The following is an 18,985-nucleotide window of genomic DNA, read 5'->3' as shown; positions in this document are numbered from 1 at the left end:
TTAAAACAATCTGTGGAAATCACGTTAAAACATGCCTTAGCTCTCTTTTGGTCTGGATGCTTTGGATTTCCTTTCCTTACAAGCCAGGTCAGGTAGGTTGAAGATCTGGGGAGCTGATGTGTACTTGGTGCTTAACCATGTAGGAAGACTGCAGTTGTGGTGGGCAGGCAGATCCTGGAACTCAATTTGTACTTGATTCCCTTAGTTTGGAGATAAATTAGAGTTACAGGTGGTCCTTCTGTACTCTTACTATCTTTTTCTGGGTATCAGGTGCAGAGGGTCTAGAGGATGGTGCAAAAATGCTTAAATACCTATGGGCAGTGGACTTTGTTCATTGTAAAATGAGAATGGCACCCTGTCCTGTAATGAAGTGCAATATGCTGCTGTTTCACTTAGAGCCTGAATTAGCTCTTTGAAATGATACAGCTTGATAAGTGGAGGCAGTGCATCACAGGAGATGGAAGATTTTCCTGGGGAATCTCTCTGAGGGGAGAGAAGGCTTTTGAAACACCAAAGCACCATCTTCCTAAGGCTGACAGTGAATATTCTTAGCTCTTGAACACTCTTTTCTTACCAAGATGATCATAGAGCACTTCCCACATCCCAGAACGATTTTGTCAGGAGCCCAATAGTCTGTTGTGAAACGGTTCATGAAGGGCAGTTGTTTTCAAAGCCTCCACTAGGCTCAACATGCAAAAAGATGTAGAGTACGTCAGCCACGAGCCACAGGTTTTGGTGGGAGAAGGTGTCCTCCACTGAATTGGTCAGTGAAGTGCAAGACATCAAGTGATATCTACTTCTTAGGTAAGAGATTGTGTATGTAGTTATTAGGCTTCATTACCTGGGTTTTAAGTAGATGTGTAGGGCGTTTGGATCAGTTGTCACCACCTAAGAACAACTCTTAAAATGAAGGCAAGCAATTTGTGGTTAATGTAGTAGAAAAAGGGGGAGCCAGGAGGAGGACTGGCAAGATGAAATAGGGGGGATATGCTTGAGGGCAATAATCCAGAAAGATGATTTTTGCATTTGCATTTCGAATGGATTTCAGGGGGCGAGATTACTTCTGTCACAACCAGAAGGAAGGAGATTATCTCACATCTCAGCAGCAATAATGAGGGCCTGGATGAGCATTTTGGCTTTATGAATAGAAGGGCAAGGGAAGGTGCTAAAGATGCTATAAAGCAGGCAGGATTTTTGAGCTGGTGCTGGGTGCATGGAAGCAGGCAGGGGACAGACCCCCAGGGTGACACTCTGGCATCATGAGAGTGGAATGAGAGAAAAAAGAGAAGAAGGTGAGGGGCACCTCTGCATCAGGGTGTGTTTTGGGTGACCGACAGGAAGCTCCCTTGGGGAGTTCAGCACTCAAATGTCTGTAACTTAACTTTGTTTGTGGTGTCATGTTGTATTGTTGTCTAAATTCTGCAGTGTGTTTACAAACTCAGATTTGCTGCTAGCTGCAGCTGTGCCCCATGGGAGTGCAGCTCATTCTTCCTCTGTAGATTAGGATGCTGATCAAACCACACCTTGGGTGAAGCATTGCCTTTCATCCCCCTGCTAAGGGAAATGGTGTCTATGGAAATCTAACATGCTCGAGTGGAGCCTAGGCTGTGAAAAAGTATGGGGTGCTACTCAACAGAAGGGGACAAAAGCATGAACTCCTGGACACATTTTAGGTTCTGGTTAAAACCCCTGGAGGGTTTTAATGTTGCTTTCATAGAAAGCAAAATGTACTTGATGAAAAGTGTCACTCACAAAGAAACTTCTTTTCTGTTAAAAAGTCTTTTTGTGCTCGTCCTTTTCTAATCTCTGTTCCTGTTTGTTTTCATAATTTTTAGACTGGGAAGGGGGCTACTCTGTCCTCTGGATCTTACACACTACTGTTTCTGTCTCTGCTCTGAGAAATTAGCCTTTAAAGCAGTATAACAAAAGATCTCTTTGCAGTGTTTCAGGTGAGCTGCAAAGAAGTTGGAATCAATAGAGAAAATGATCAGAACAGTCATTTTTTCTCATAAAGTTCATGACAAATAGGAAATGGAACAGAAATTGTGTGTTACAGAAGACTTTTTTCACTGTGTTGCAATTATGATAAGCCCTGGACAAATGCATGGTAGAGATGATGCCTCTGAAGGAGCATTTCCACTGAAGCTGGTTCTTGCTTTGGGCAGGGTGCTTGCACTGATACAGCTTTAAATCTGAAGGTATATAATCATTATAAAAACTCTTTGCTGAAAATTCTTTTGGCTTATTGTAAGAAAATGTTTTAAAGTAATACACTTAATCATTTTACCTGCTGGCTTACCTTTAGTCTGTCAGGCAGCTTGGATTAGGAACTCCACTTTATGGCTTCTCCCCCTCCCTGGAGGAACAGTGCTCTTTTGTTTGGGCTCTCAGCACTTCAGGTGAAAGATGTGAAATTCTTGCAAACTTGTCTTTCCACTTATTGAAAAGGTTTGTGAAAACAGAACTTCTCACAGCAAGATTTTATAGTTGCAGTGTATCTTCTTTCTCACTTTTCTCCCCCCTTGCTCAAAGCCCTCACTTCTCCTGGGAGGGGTGGGGGGAATACTTTCAGTGATAGATGCACTAGGTTCTTTGTGTGGTAACAGGTCTTTGATCACCCTACAGCAGCACATAGCCCAAGGCTGAAATCTGTATGTAGCAGGCCTGCAGTATTTTTTCCTGTTTTGGGCTCAGTTGGGGCCTGTGAGCTCACAGAAAATCTGGGTGCCATCTGGACTCACTCTCTCCGCCCAGACAAGGGCTGGGAGGCTGGGAATCCTGCATCACTCCTACAGGCAGTGTCAGCTTGCTTTTTCTTTTCTTAATTGCACTGTGGGACAACCCCAAGTCTTTCCCAGGATTGTGAAAACACATAGTCTGCCTTTCCCAAATCTTTTGAGGTTGTCTTTTTTTTTCTTTCTTTCTCCTGAGGAAGGCCATGAAAATCCCTGCATAATGGGCTTGGTTAAAACATTAATGTCAGATGTGACTTGAATCAACCCTGGAGCTAACCTCACATGAAGCCTACTTATTTACTTAAACCGAAGGAAGAATTAATAAAATGAGTTGATTTCACTGAGGTTTCCTAATCAGTTGAAAGTGTTTCTTTATTCCTGGAACGATAACAGATTATTGCAGAGAAGAAATCCAAATACCTTTGTGTTTTCTCCTCCCAAAATACAAAATCAGAGCTGTAAGGGCAGCATGTATAGAAAATAGCATCCAAGTATGTAATAACCGAGGAGCAAAATATTTCAACAGAACTAATATTCACCTTTTCTGAATGTTTGTGTCTTGATTGTGTCTTATCTCTCTTTTCTTCTCCTCTCAACCTCTCCCCAAAGCACCGAATAAATGAAAGTGTATTAGTTATTTGCTTGCAAAACCAGTGTTGATAGGAAGTACCCAAGTTTTACTGTAAGGTAAATTGAGTGTGGACAGCAGTGAGTAAACTGCAGGCTTCATTCTACCACCTTTTCACCATAAGTGCCTTGTGCAATGTGAATTTACAGTGATTTTTTAACTGATGAGCCCCTCATGATAACCTGAATAAATGAAAAAGCAAATGATGTTGCTGAGGACAAAGCCAGAGAATTCCTGACTGCTGCTACTGAGTATGTTTTGCTTTCCCCTGAAGTTAGGGCATGGGGATGATCACAGCTTGGAGCAGCTGCCCTCTCATAATGACAGTACTGTTTCCTCTCACTCAAAGTTAGGAGCTGGGGTTATGGGACTAAATTTCCTATTAAATTTCCTATTCAGCAAAAATAGATTTGGAAATAATCCTACAGGATGAGTTTGAGCAGTCAGGGTACTTAACACTAGCCTTTTGATACCATGCTATAGCTTATGATGATGAAAGTCTAACCATTTTGACTCTTGGAACATTCAAAACATGGTAATTATTTCAGGTGCTAAATTCCAGTGACATCAGAGATCTGGAAGAGAACTGTTCAAGTGTCAGTGTCCAGTGTGCTAAGGTAGCACACGCATCCTGGCAGGATAATCCTGGCACAATGATATGTGAAGCGCTCAACTGATGGGTGAAGAGTTTCCTCTAATCTGCAGGGTTATGTTGGTTATGTTTGGTGTTTTTAAACTTGCTTTTAAGAGGTTCTTCTGTCTTTTCAAATGCCTGACACTGTCTTTTAGTGAGACACAGCTGTTGGCTTCCTTTGCAGCGGAAGAGCTTTGTATGTGGTCCCACCATTAACGCCTTCCACTGAGCAAGGCAGTGAGCTGACACATTCAGGCAGAAGGCTTATGGAATAGGAATGGTAAAAAGCAAACCCTGTGGATTTTGGTTCCTACTTCATGACACTCAACAGTATGTTTTGTGACCCTGACTATATAATTAAACCCAAAGGAGAGATGTCCCAAGTTGTCATCCAGGTAGCTTTGGCAATGGGAGAGGGGAAAACAGTCATGTTATATATAAAGATTCATTTGATAAGTTTTAAGTGATGACTTTTAGTGATCCGCACCAGATTTGGAATGTTTTGCAACGTTGTAGCTTACATAAGCTTTTTTCCCTTACTCATAACTGAGGTGGGAGGGTTGTCTGCTTGCCAACATTTGTTTTCTTAGGAGACTCTTGCCTAAAATTAGGTGGGTTTGGTTTTTACTTCTTTTTTCCCCCCCCCCACTCTTGCTGCAGGCCAAGGAGGGGACACGAATATTTTCAGGTAGGTGATTATTCAGTACTATTAATTTGGGGTTGATTAATAAAGGTGAGTATTGCTAGCTGCCATCTGAAAATAAGTTAGCAACGTGGTAAAAAGGCTTCATCAGGCTTCTATTTTTAGGACTTGAGTTTTCATCTGCTTTAAAAAAAATACTCTGATGTTGCTTTGATTATTTTTTCCTTACTGTTTGCCTTGCAAGTTTATGCTGTTGCCTACTTAGTTTCCATGCCCATGAGTTAATTTCTCTTCCTTTACATTCTTCAGGTGCTTAAAGACGGATTGAGTCAGTGTTTTGCAGGTGAACGTTTAGACAAGTTATGAATAAAATAATCATAAAGCCTCTCTCTAGATTTTTATCTCGGCTCAGCAGAGGCAGATGAGTGAGAGATGAAGATCAGTCTGGGTGGTCTTGATGTTGGGGACTGCCATAAGGATGGATGTTCCGTGTTGGAGGATGGAGCAGAGAGATCCTGAAGTTGTGAAATAAGTGTATTAGCCATTAGTTTTGCTGTGCAAGAAACCTGTCTTATTTGCAAAGTAATCTGACTAGCTATTTTAGCATTGCTTATCTTAAAAGCAGCAGCAGGTACCAGTAAATGCGGTCAGGAGTGCCTGGCTTACTGTGGGGGGTAGAAAAACCGATGCAAGAAAAAAAGGAAGTTAAGCCACATCACCTCTCCTGTATATTTGGGGCTTTTTGTTTTTATTTTTTAACAAGACAGGAGATTTGGAGCATTTCAGGGATGTGGAGACGTTGATGGAGAGGCGCATTGCTAGAGCTGTAACTGAAGTGATTTCATCGTTTATTTTTAGGCACTTTGTATTGAAGCTTGCTAATTGAGGGCGGGGGTGAGAAGGGAAGGTTTGCTTGGGGTTGGGTTAAGCCAAGGTTATCTGTATTTGCCTCAAGCTTGGAAGAGTTGGCAGGAGAATTGACTAAACTTTGTGAACTTGCATAGGCCTGGCCCGTAACACACTCACACACTCACACACACACACATATACATGAGTCTTTGAACACTTTCTCAGTCTCTCACTTCAGCCAACTCTCTGGGAGGTTATTTAATACTTTTTAGCCTAAAACTCCTGCTGTCTCCTCCTCCTTCACTTTCCCATCCACCCCCTGTTTGCTCCCACTTCAGGGAAGGACAAGTGCCGTTTTCTCTTATCTCCTTGGCTATGAGGGTAGTTTCACAACCGTTCTGTGTTTCAGTTTTTCACCTACCACAGACTTAATGTATTAAAGTGGGCCAAATCTGGCACTCCTTATCCCAGACAAAGGTTTTATTGAAGTCTTTGGGAACCGTGCCTGGGACTCGGTGAGATTGCAGCCAGTGGTATGTAAAAGAGGTTTCCACAGTGGCTTCATTTGCTTGAAGTAACCTTTTCTTTTCAGTGGAGGTGGCTTAATCAAGGCAGAACTTTCAAGTCTGAAATCACCTCTTATGAAGTTACCTGGGAAGATGTTTGAAACATCTCACTTCATGTTTTTACGTCTCGGTGCATCAATTCCCAGCCATCTCCACTCTTTGCCTTCTCTTTGAAGGCAAACCCCAACAGAGATGCCATTTATTTTACCTTCCGCTTTCAAGGTTAGGCTGGACCATCTCAGGCAGGGTAGTGAAAAGGCAAACCAGCATCCCTCTGAAAGGAGAAGTTATGACAGCTTGTTGCTGGGCACAACTGATTGTCTGCGAGTGATATGATGGAAGAAACAGCCTGGCTGATACTCTGACTTTACATCACTAATAACAGACTTAGGGGTGGGAGAAGGGAAGGTAAGCCTCCCTTGCATGCACATACAATGTGCACTCTTTCACTCTGTGATTGATGAAACAGCAGCAGGGCAAAAATTACTTATTTTGGGAGGCTGGTGTGTGTGGGGTGAATTTGTGCCGTTGCTGATCCACGGGAGGCAAAATAGTATTGAAGCAAGTTGCCAATGAAGAGGGAATTGTGGAGTTAGTGCCAGGAGCCCTGCATAGATTTGGGCAGCAACTACTCTCCTCATTATAAAGCATCATGTTTGCTAGAGAACCCATAGCTGGGAGTCAACCTGTCACCTCTGGAGCTTTTCTGTATTTATGGCAAAAGGATGATAGATGTGTTTCTCTTAAAACTTCAAAGAGAAAATGAGAGGGAAAAAGTTCAACTCCGTCAAAACCCACCAAGGTACCCACAGGTCAGCTCCTGAATAGGGTGTGCAGTGTGTCCTGTAACCATGGGAAGCCTAGTGAATTGAAGGATAGCAGATGTGCTCCTTTTCTATTAAGCAGCTGGAAGAGAATATAAAGATAATGAAGAATACTAAAATAAAAGAAATCAATTAGGAAGTGGTACCTCAGCTGATCACACATACATTTATGTTTGGGGCATTATTCATCATAAAGTTACAGGAAGGGCTGTGCTAGTGGCATGTTCTTTCACCCTCTGCTTTTTCACTGATGCTTGTATCCCAGGTGTCTTTGCCAGAAGCTCATGCTCAGGTCACAGCTGCAGATCTGGCCCTCATGACCTGTTTCAACTTGTGTATTGCAGCAAGAGATTTACTGTCTAGGGTGGGAGCTCCTTTTTTCTCTGTGGAAGGCAATGTAAAACTGTGGTGCACTGGTAGCTGGAAAGGAGCTGGAGAACAAACTGCTGCTTGTTGCACTGTGGCGAGGCCATGAACTCATCTAGCACTTAGCAGAAGGATTTTGTGGTGGGAGGAGGTTTGTGGTGGGAGGAGGTGGAGGCAGAAGCTGAGGATTCAGCCTAGTGAAGAGGCCACAACACGGCAGCTGTGGCAGGTTGGTGTAATGGCTCCTGTAATTTACTGGTGCCATATGTGTGTGTCTTTTCCACTGATCTTAAAAAAGGTTTGCCTCTAACTACTGGGTCTCCCAGAAGAATCTGCTTGACTGTTTCTTGATGGTGTTTTTTTTTTCCCCATGGAAACCTTGGTGAGCATCTCTGTCTCGTTTGTTCCCTCCACCAGTCCTCGTGGCATCGCTGCTTTGTCTCTGACTGCTTGGCAACTTACTGTGGGTAGTGCCTGTCCTCACAACGTGTCCAATGAGTATATGACCAGAATAACCTTCTTGGCCACTTAGGTGTGTGTTTAACTCAAGTTCATGAAGGTCATGGAGCAAAGTTACCAGAATGATACTATAAAAATGTACTTTTTCTTTTGTATATAGACACACATTTTACTTGTTGACTCATGCCTGGACATAAGTGTTGGGTAGTTGTTTGATTTAGGAGTTTTTTCCCTAATGGATCTTTCCATTGTGTGTACATGTAAGGAGCTGGGGCAAATCTCTAATAGCACCATAAGGAGAAAGAAACCATTTGTGTTAGGATAGACTCAATTTCTTGTGTTTTGAAACAATCATATCTGTGTCTCTTGGAGTTTAATCTGTGCCAAGATTTCAGTTTGTGGTTTCCTTGTGTACTTGCATTGTACCATCTCCACAGAAGCTGAGGCTTTTTGCTGTGTTCAATTTCAGTTGTGTTGCATTTTTCCTACCTGAAAACAAACCTTCTATTTTAATTTACCATTCATATATTTCTCAATGATGGAAACAGAGCTGGATGTGTTGGGCTAGTGGTTGGATTTCTATTGCTTGTCTCTTTTGCATGACATTTATTTTTACAGTTTAATGTCTACAACAATTAACATTCCTCCAGGCTGAGAATAGCTCTAATGGAAGCCTGTCTGTGAGCTCAGAGAGCAGCAGAAGTGGTCTGGGAGTAGAAAACTTAAACAGTGAGGTTAAACAGGTCAAATGAAAAGAAACAGTCAGTTGAAAGAAGTGAATAGTACAGGGGATTAGGAGGAGAGAAGCAGCTTAATGGCCAGGTTTTGCGGTGGGGTTGTTATTTACATGTAGGTAAATTATCTTTGTTTTGCCATCACCATTCACAAGTTTGGTTTTGCCTCCAGAGCTCAAAGTGTTTTGTAGAGATATGAAAAGGTCGATTACCTTTCCCACGTACCTCTGACTTGATGAGGTTCTGCCATTCTCCACAGAGGCAGTTCTTTTCAGACTTCTGTCCCTGGAAGAGAAAATCCCTTGAGCTGACAAAGATGGGTAGTGGTTTGCAATCTGCCTGTTGCTTTTCCACAGGAGCACACACACTTGGCTTCAATAGTAAGACACCACAGAACTTATCAACTGTTTTTTCCCCTTATTGTGTACAGGCAGAGTCGAAGAGCAGACAGAGGAAATGTCACATTGACCAGCGGTTGTGTCTCAAATATTTTTGGCCCTTGACTTCATGAATTAGTTGTCTTTACTACCAGGGAGGCTACTTTACTGCTACTTTACTAACCTACTGAGGCAGATGTTTGTGGTGGTGAAACCATTTTTTCCATCATGCATTACTCCAAATAAATGCTATGGAAAATCTGTATGTCTGTGCCTGAGAACTGTTCTACTGACAATACCTTGAACAAAATGGTGATGAGCTAAATGTTTTGGGTATGCATTGTGGCTGAAATACATTAGCAGTGGTGGGTTCCAGGAGGAAGCATAGTCGAACGTGTATCACACACAAGACGTCTCTTGCTGTTTGTAGATGCCTTTGCCCATATTTCAATGTAACAGGGCAAACGGAGTATAAATGTGTGCTGTATGTGACACAAGAGTGAGGACTGGAGAGTGCAGGCTGGATGGAATTCCTTGGTTTCCCTCTGAGATGAGCTCTGTCAAGTCCAGTGGAATTTTTGTGCAGGATGTTCAGGGTTCTTTCTACACATCAACTTCGGCGGGACGTAACGTCATATCTTTAGTGAACAGAAGCAAGAGCCAGTTTCTTTTCTAGCATCCACTGAACTTGTACTGATTTGTGATTCTATGCTAATAGCTTTGCATTTTGTGCAGAAGCATCTTTCCTTGTCTTGTTATGTGTAACGATAATGAGAAATGAGGAAATGGCTTCATAGGTGATAAAAGACGTTACAAAAGTCCTGCTGTGAGTTAACCGTAAGCTAAATTGTGTTCAAATCATCAGCTTTGGGCACAGCTCTCCTGCTGTGTTTCATCCTTCCTTCCTCCATTCTCTGCTTTCTGATAGGCTTTGCAACCTGGTCTTTGCCAAGAAAGCATAAAGCACTGGGAGGAAAATGGGAGTTAATTGTGTTTAATGACAGGTCAGGGAGCGGGGAAGGGAGATAAGGTTTTAATATCAATAGGCAGCATCGATTGGGAATACACACATGCTTTTAAGCTTGGTTCATTATAATGATTTCAAAAACAACTCCTTCAGAAATATTGGTCATCTTGGCAAAATACCATGATGCTTTCCCCTTCCTGGTTTCTTTCTCCTCCCCTTGCCCTCTAAACATCAACTGATAAGGAAAAACCTCAGCACTAGCTGTTCCTGCCTTAGTGGCTGGAATAGCTTTTCCTGTTGTAATATCCATTAAGCTCTGCCTGCACCAACCTCTGAGGAGCAAATATCGTGTGGATCTTCATCCCCACCGGTGCTCTGGAGTGCTGGCAGGTCCGTGTGCACTGCAGCAGGGTGCACATACATTTGCTCCCTTGGCCAGCGTTGGGACCACGACAAAGACTTGGAAGCACTCCCAAACCACAGATATGTGTGTCTGGTTGTGTGACAGGGTTTGCAAGGAAAGGTTTATGGAGAATTTAGGACTCCTCAGGATCTTCTTGCTGAGCCATCTCAGAGTAAATTGGTGTTAGAAATACCAACTTGGGTCCCAAAAGTGGGACCGTACCACAGCTCAGAAGCAATGAGGGTTTGAGGTGGCTGTTAGCAGTCCCAGAGCTAAGTCACTTACTACCCACTCAAAAATCAAGTCAGGTTTGATACTGGCCTCTAACCTGCCCTGTGCAAAGCTGCAAACATGCTGCTTCTCCAGCTCTCCCTTTGTGGGCATCTGTGGTTTTGGTGTCCCACAAACAGATGCCTGCTGTCCTGCTGCTGAAACAAGATGCTTGGTGCACGATTCACATTTGCAGCACGTTATATGTCACGAACCAGAGGTGTCTGTCTCTAAATCTGCTTGGTTATGTTCTCCCCAGAACATGCACCAAAGCCTGGTTTGCAGGAACTGCCTGCTGCACACCCAAGAGTTGATGCAGGCTTCCCAGGCCAGGGAGGCTGGGTCCCTGGGGATGCCTGAGTGCCAGGGAAGCTGGTGAGAACCAGAGCATTAGGGGCTGTGTTTCCTCACCAGCTATTTCAATCTGTTATGTTTTCATGAAATATTTTTGTTCAGATGATGAGGGTTTTTCTTTTTTTCTAATAATGAACGAGATTCTTGTCAGCAAATACCAGTCAGAGTTGGGAAAGGAGTTAAACAGAAATACATTGTTATAATAATACTAGAGAAAATTTCCAAGCACGATCTGAATGCGAGTCTTGATTTCTTTTGCTATGGGTCAGAGGAGTGTAAACTGCCCCTTTCATCTGTGCAGTGCTGGATTCCGAGACAGAAATGCTTGGTATTTAATATTTGATATTTTACTTTAACTGCTTCTGTGCTGAGAAGTACTAAAGATCCAGAGGGTGTCCATTCTTGTAATTATCTAGTGGCTGGTCCAGTCTCAGAAGCTATATAAGGCTCTAGTCATTTAAAGGCTGTGAGCTTTTATCTCTGGCAACTTCTACCCTAGCTATGTGACTTATAGCAGAAGGTAAGATTCAGAGTGGTTTAGGTTAAGTAGAATTTGATATATTAAGTAAGGTAAGAGATGTTTTAGAGAATGTTTCAGTTGTTGTGATTTGCAAGGGGAAGAGAATGAAATCGACTTAGTTTTGAGGTTTGCAGCACACGAGGCTGGAATCGTAGTACCCAGAGGTTTTACTGAATGTTTTATGCCAAATGTTGTACAGGCATGATCTACTAAATAAATGTGGCATAAGAAGCTTTGAGTAGTGCAAGGCAACTTCTTTAAAAGTGTTGAACTGAGGAACATATTCCTGCTTGCATGTTGTAGACTTCTGCTCCATATCAAAGGTTGGCTATGATAAAAGCTTATTCCCAGACCTCATTTGCTCTCCTGCAGCTGATCATGTCTTCCTGAGTTCAAGACATTTCAATGGCTTCTATACTTTATAAGAATTTATGATTTTAAAAGATTTATTCTTCTCCAAATGAGTGTCATTAAGCTCATTGTTTTAGCTTACTTCTATGTAGTTGCTCGTCCGTCCTTTCAGGACTATGTGAAGAAAAAACCTTGCAATTTTGTCTTGCATCAAATGCAAGGAGTGGTTTACAGCCTTGTTTCCTCAGCACTTTGCCTGTCCAGCCCCAGTCCTTGCTGGCCCTTAGGCATCCTTGTTCATCCCAAACCCTAATTTTACATTGAGCTCTGAGCTAAGGACAGAAATAACAGGCATCTGCTCTTTGCTCCTATGCAAGACAGCACAACATGGTAATCTTCATGCTGCTGCTTCTCTGTGATAGGGGATGAAGGGATTCCTGCTGATCTCCTCTTTGACTCCAGTGGGGGATGATAGGGCTCACAGTGTGAAATAGGGCAGTGGGGGTTACTGTCACAGTGTATATGGGCTTTGGATTGATGTGACCCAGATTTCTATGGTTTGCCTCCTCCTCTATTGTGTCTCTTGATGGTGAGGTGAGAGGGGAGATTCAGACCATCTTCTCTCCCGAGATGCCCATGGCTCACATTACATATCATTATGGATGGTCTTTGCTAAGAAAACAAGACCCAAACCTTCCCCCCCTACCCCAAGCCATGGCTGTATTGGGTAGGATTAAAGCAGATATAAGCAAATATGAATTCTGAGGTCCCGAGGCTCAATTTGCTGCTTCTTTGGTAATACCCTTGGGAAGCAGTACAGCCAAACTTCAGTTTCTATCAGCATTGTGTTGACAAAATGATATGAATTTACTTGTTACAACAACAGTCAAAACATTGTTGGTGGTAATGGTGGTTGTGAAAGTAATCTTTCAGGGAAGCTGCTGTTTGTGGGGACAGGCAGAGCACTTTGTGGAGGAAGGAAGGACATCAAGACTGACTTTTTTTCTAGAAGTGTGAAAAAGTGTAGAACAGGAAAAGCTCTCTAACTTTCTTTATTTCACAGTGGTTTATAGAGGGTGCTCTGCACTCCTAGTCCCCCCCCCTTTTCCTTTTTGTGGGTGTCAGTGCACATAGGTGTTTGTGCAAGAGAGCTGTGTTATACAGCAAGTGTCATTTACCGACTTTCTGCAGCTGAAGCTGCTGCTTTGGACATTTGAAGCGATTTCATGCATCCTGATGTGTACAGATCTCTGTCTTGGTCCTGACCCACCCTTCATCTGTGAGCACCTCGCAGCTCTGCGTGCCCAGGGTGCTATCGGTAGCCGGCTCTGTTTTGGTAGGGCTGGATCTCTTTATAGGCACACACCAGCCTTGGTCTGGGATGAACATCTGTAGGAAGATGTTTGCATTTCAGTGGTCTGATTTATTCTGTTGTGTTTTGTTTGATGGGTTTCTCTCCTCCTCTCTTCCTTCATGTTCTCCCAAAAGCTAGGAAGGTCCTACATTTTTCTTTCTTATGTATGACAAATGTGTTTCAGATGCCTTTGGCAGGCTTTTGTAAAAAAGGATTCAACTTCTGTGACTATTCTATTTTCTTTTTCCCTTATAGATAAAAGTATTAAAAGGTACTTACAGTTGGTTGTCTAGATAGTAGAGCTTATGCAGAGAAGGGGATTTACTCTTCAGTATCTCAGCTGTGTATCTTGGTTTATTTAGTTAGCTCTTTCATGAAATCTGAGCACATGATTGAATAAAAAAACCAAGTGAAGTATTCTGTCTGACCATCCTGAACCTTCAATATAGTTGGTATTGTTTTGAATGTGTTAAAAAGAACAGAATTTTCTTTTCCTGTTTGCAGAGATGATGATAAACCTGAAGTCAGACCGTTCACAACTAGATAGCTGAAACCAGGCAGTCCTTCAGACCCAAATTTCTTAGGTAAAGGGCAGATACATTGCAACTATCTAACGTATTTTCATGAACTCCTGCGTTCTGCCTGTTGTGTAAAAGTATATAAGGAGATGTAATGTGGTTGATTTGTGTGTGCAGGTTTGCTTGCACAAAATAAACCCTGAGGCAAATGCTGTGGCCTGTAGTTCAAGAAATCCAGGTACCCTTTGGTTGCAGTGTGTCCAAGCCCATCTATGTTTTGGTGCACATCCATTTTTATTTGTAACTCTTGAGCAACAAAGATGCATTTCCAGTGATTCTTCCAGACCTGCCTGAGACTTGTGGGTTTCCTTGCTCACGCCAGCTGTTGGCAGATTTTAAGGTGTGTGTGTCTGTGTGTGTTTGAAGCAGCTCTCATAGATGTTGGTGGCAGCTGGGCTTTGAAATGTTCATTGCAGCCAGCACAAAGTGCACAGGGAGTCATTATGAGCATGTACAGACCACACTTGCTTCGTGTGTTAGTCTTCTAATGAGTATCTTTCCTTTCTTGCAGCTTCAGTTACTTAAGTTAGAAAGCATGAGGCTGTATGTTTGGAAGGTAGGACTTTCCAATCCTGAAGTTTAGTGATCTTTTCTCCATTACTAGTTGAACGTGCAGCACATTCCTCAGCGAGTTAAGTGAACGCAGCGTTTTATGTTCAGTCACAATCAGCTAAGTTTGTGATAGCAAGAGATTTGTGTTCATGGATGATGCATCTGCTCCAGGCGTAAACTGAACCACCAGAAGTCTGAAGGCAAAGCTCTCCAAGCCCTGCACAGTTATTCTGGACACGTTTCTAGCAAGTGTGGGGAACGTTACACTGCAGATACATGGTGATCAGACAAAAACTGATTGCGAGTTCCCAAACCAGCTATTTGCATAAACCTCAAACTGCTGAGTTGTCAAGCCAGCAACCTCAGCTGTAACCCTTCCAGCACTGTGTGTGCACCATGGGATCTTTGATACTCCACAATGATCAAAATCCTGTGTCTCTGCTTTTGAGAGCGTTTCTTAGCACTTGCTACAGAACTTCTCCATAGGAGCTGGGGACCGTTGGCAGCTTTGGCTGTGAAGGCTTAATCGAAACCTTGGTGTTAAAATAAATTACAAGCCTTGATTAACTCTTGAGCTTTTAATTTGGACAAGGATCACACTGTGTAGGTGGCTAAGAATTGAACTTTTCCTGACTTTGATCAGTGCTAGTGTGTTTTATACACACCAGTAAAAAAAGCAAAGGTGCACTTAACACTCTTAGGTGTAACTGCAGTTTATTGCTTTCTCTTATCCTCAGGATTTTCAGAATGCTTTTTTAGAAGTGGGCTTTTATTTGACATTCTGAGTATTGGAAGAACCTCTAGAGCTGTTCACAGGATTAAATCTCTGGATGCCATGAATCTGCCAGGTCTCAATGTCTTCCTGCTGCATGGTTAGGAGTGTACTCAAAACCTTGTGATTTCAGACTGGAATGCCTGCTGATGCTGATTTTCTTTCAAGGTTCTAGAAACAAATGCACACAGGATAATTGAGAAAACTGGTATTTATAACAATGCTATATAAAAATGAAGTATGAATGTAGGAACAAGAAATAAACAGCATAGATTTTCATGAGAATATATTTGCATGAGAGATGTGCAAGTGTGGAGTTTTCTGCACTTCATCTTAGCTGTAGTGTTGGATCTTTTCTTGCTGTTTCCTTAAGTCTTGGTCTTACCTGTTGGCTGTTGAAACCATGATTGCCATGCTGCTGAAGCCCTTGTTTCCATGCTGGGCAGGAGTTACTATGGGTGCCTGAGGTGGTGGCAGGGGGAGCAGTGTGAGGGGTGTGCTGGAACTTGCCTGCAAGGCTCTGCAGCGTGATGGGGCCATCTCCCACTGCCCAGCACCTTTGTCCTGCCTCTGAGGAAAGACCAAGAAAATACACTTCTGAGGATGGTTTGTCTTCTGTTTGGCTTCCCTTTTTGTACCATGAAAGCTCAGTCATTTTTATTTCTTGAGGCTGTGTTTTAAAAGCACATACCAGGTCGTGTTTCTACTCCAGAAAGTTTTCAGTGAGGAAGCATCCTGACAGAAGTTTTGAACTTCCAGTGACTGAAGAGCTTGTGGTGCCTAACTGGGATTTATTGTAACTGAACAGGAGAAATACTGAAATACAGGACTACATAGTTGTATAAAAGCATTGTGTTTTCTACTGTCTTTCTCGTTTGACCTTGAATTAAAACAATGTCTTTAAGTGTCTGAAAGACATAATACAGTATGACCTAACTGCTCTAAAGCAGCTACTGTTATAGGCTGGGCTTTTTAAAATCAGTGCATTACATAAAGTCACTAAATTCTCCTCTCCTTTTCTTTATTTCAGGCTTGAGCCACAGAGCACCACGAGGATTTACACTCCTGAAGTAGGAGTGTGAAGAGAATTGAAAGATTTACATGGAGGATGCTGAAGTCTCTTCCTTCCTCTGTCACACGACGTGCACAGGCTGCACCATTCAGGGCAGAGCTTGGGATGACCTCCTGAGCCTTCCTCTTGAGTACACAGGGGCAGGCAATACCATAAAAAAGAGAGAGGTGGATCTGGACAGGACTCTGTCAGCTTCCCAGGGCCAGAAAGGAGATGTTGTCATGCAGCCTACAACCCAGCAGCCCGAGAGAAACGGTGGAAGAAGGACAACGACGTGATTGCATCGAAGATGTCAGAGGGGAAGTCTGAGGCTTTGCCTGAAGCAGAAAGCTCAAGTGTATGCTGGAGAGGAAGGGAAGATGCACGGTGAAGTGAAGCCAGCTGCAGCAAGGTATGGGGATGTCCTGGCATTTGGAGGGGAGGAAGGGTGGGCAGCACAGCAAAGCGGGTGTCAGCCCTGCGTCGAAGCATCTGGAGCTCTGTGGGTGAAGGATGGAAACAAATGGAAGTAGTAACTTGTGTGACTTCTCCAGAACAAAGATTGGCATGAAAAGATGCAGTAGAAAATGAAGTGAGTGGGAATATTTGTGTTGGACTATGAACACCATGCTTTTTCCTCTGGAGAGGAGGAAGAAAGTACCTCCTTGGTAGGCTCTACTTGAGAGTAAGTATGAAAGAGTCTCCCCTGCGGCTGTTGAGAGAGAAAAGATGAGGACAAAGTTGGGGAACCAGAAATAAGAAAGTCTTTCTGAATAAGAGGAAAGAATAGAAATGTGCAGGCAATAATGAGAAAACAAGTGTTTTCAGGGGGAATTCTGGAAGGTGATGGGAGAGCGGGGATCTGCATCAGGAAAGACACAGAGGTGTAAGATTCAATTTCAAGGTTTCTCATTTTTGCTCACCAGTATAATGTGAATGGCAGCTCACGTTGGAGGGGGGAGAAATCAGCTCTGCTCAGCAAGGAAGTTGAAAAGCTTACTAGATTTGCTTGTATGCACAGAGAAAGCTTTAATGGGAAGTGTGGGAAAGCAACAGAAACGTTTTGATGTGACTTAATGTATCTTCTGTACGTTGGAGAGGGGGCTCCCTATGGTCACCCAGCTGAGTAACCACGAGCCTACAGACTCAGAGTGTCTTGTGGTGCTTTTGAAAAAGGTGCTGTGTGTTTTTCCCTCCTCTATCTTTCATATACTGGATAGCTTAGGAGAATTTGGAAGTTTGTCATGAGGAAGTCTAGTTGTATGCCAGCCTGCATGTGCACTGCTGAGGGCAAGATGAAAATGGTTCTGAATGCTTTAAAGACTCAGACATGAGTAGCATTTGTCCTGTAATGGGTAGTTGGGCTGTCACTCAAACAGGAATCAGAGCAGGTCTGAAGCTGCCCTTACTAGCTCATAAATTGTCCAAGTCTCTCAAAACAGTGATCAACTTGGCAAGGTGCAGAGCACTCTGTGCTTGTGGGTGTATTCAGCTTTACCTTGTGCTTGCTTTTTCTTTGGCTTGCTGAGTAATTATTTATTACTTGGATACCTTTTATACCAAAAGGTGTTTTGTTACTGGTCTGTCCTCGCACTGTCCCTTTTAGCAGTTGATTAAGTGTATTGAGGATGTGGCTTCCAGAAAGGCATTACATTTCTTTGGACATCCCTTCTTCCTCTTCCAGCCTTGGTCTGGGGCAATCTGAGGGCTTTGTGCTGTCGTCCTGGTTTTACTGGTGAGCAGTAAGAGGCAAGTGCTGGTGGCTGAGCTGCAGTGTGGGCAGGCCTGGGATCCTCAGTGCCAGGGCACAGCTTAGGGTAAGGTTCGTAGGAATCTTGACCTTTCACTTGCCCCCTTTGTGCTACTTGGTGCCATCTCCGCTGCATGGCAGGGCTGGTGCTTGCGAGGCTGATGCCAAAGCAACGTGGCTGCGTGTTTACAGCTTTCCTCTGTTCAAAGCAAGAGCTGGAAACCTCCCTTTTTGCCCAGGAGCATTTCCATTCCTGGACATGCCAGCTAAGGAGCTTGGCCTCTGTGTGGATTGCCTGTCCTTGTTGTTCTGTGCCTTTTCTAACCCTGCACATTCTTTTTTTATTAACATTTCTTTTTTCCCCAAGACTTCTCAAAATATAGGTAGGGCAAGTACTCCATTGTATCTGTAAAGATGCTGACCTAGCATCAAGTGGAAGAGTATGATGAAGTGATAAATGCTTCAAGCCCCTGGCCTTTTATCTCTGGTCTTTTCTTTTTTTCTGGGTTTTGGGGTTTTTTTTAAATGCTTCTCAAACTTAAGTGATTGAAAAGCCTTCCAGATCTGATAACTGCAGAGATTTCAAGTGAAACTTTTGGCTCCTATCCCAGCATGAGATCATATAAAGTGATATTAGCTGAATTTGTACCAGAGTTTGAAAATAAGATGAAAACATGTTACTGTTGGTGTATTGTCTCAGCTATTTTTCTGCTCTGGGGGCAAATGCTTTCTCATTGATTAATGTCTGTGCACCATTTTAAAGGTTTGCAAATCCATGTGTGTGTGTATATATAGGTTTTCTGTACTAATAATGTATTTAATTGATACTCTTTTGATCTCTTTGCTAGCAGGGCTGCTTGGATTTTTTGTTTTAGACAGAGGTTTTAAAATCTAATGTTGCTGAGAACTCAATATAAGAGAAAAGACAAACTGAAGCCCTGCTTCTGTGCCAGAATTAAACCAAAATAGAGCTGGAGTAGCTCTTCTTTTGCCTGTCTCTTTGACTAGTTGCTGTGATAGACATTGGTGAAAGCAACGGTCTTGTACGTGTGTGTGTGCAGTTAATAAGGGTAAAAGTGTGTCAACTAAATGTGTTTTATGGTTTTCCTGTATAGAAGTAAAATAGGATGAATAATGCCTCAAGTTAGGCCTTTAGATTGGTGAACAGGGCTGAACTTGAAGGTTGCAAAACCAAGCAATTGAGGGCTGGAAAATTCTGCAATTAAAGCCACTCGTTCATCCTCTTGG

General features: G+C 42.9%; 1 long non-coding RNA gene across 1 annotated transcript in view; it reads left to right on the top strand.

Annotated features, from left to right (window-relative positions):
- The window catches only part of LOC133625388 (uncharacterized), a 173,345-nt gene that overhangs the window by 96,032 nt on the left and 58,328 nt on the right, over positions 1 to 18,985 (top strand). Inside the window, exon 4 of the long non-coding RNA XR_009818693.1 lies at positions 15,967 to 16,399. This is a non-coding gene — a long non-coding RNA (uncharacterized LOC133625388). The remainder of the gene's footprint in view (positions 1 to 15,966; positions 16,400 to 18,985) is intronic.

The sequence above is a fragment of the Colius striatus genome, chromosome 4 (genome assembly GCF_028858725.1).
Source record: "Colius striatus isolate bColStr4 chromosome 4, bColStr4.1.hap1, whole genome shotgun sequence".
Classification (NCBI taxonomy): Eukaryota; Metazoa; Chordata; class Aves; order Coliiformes; family Coliidae; genus Colius; species Colius striatus.
This window is presented reverse-complemented; position numbering and strand designations above follow the sequence as displayed.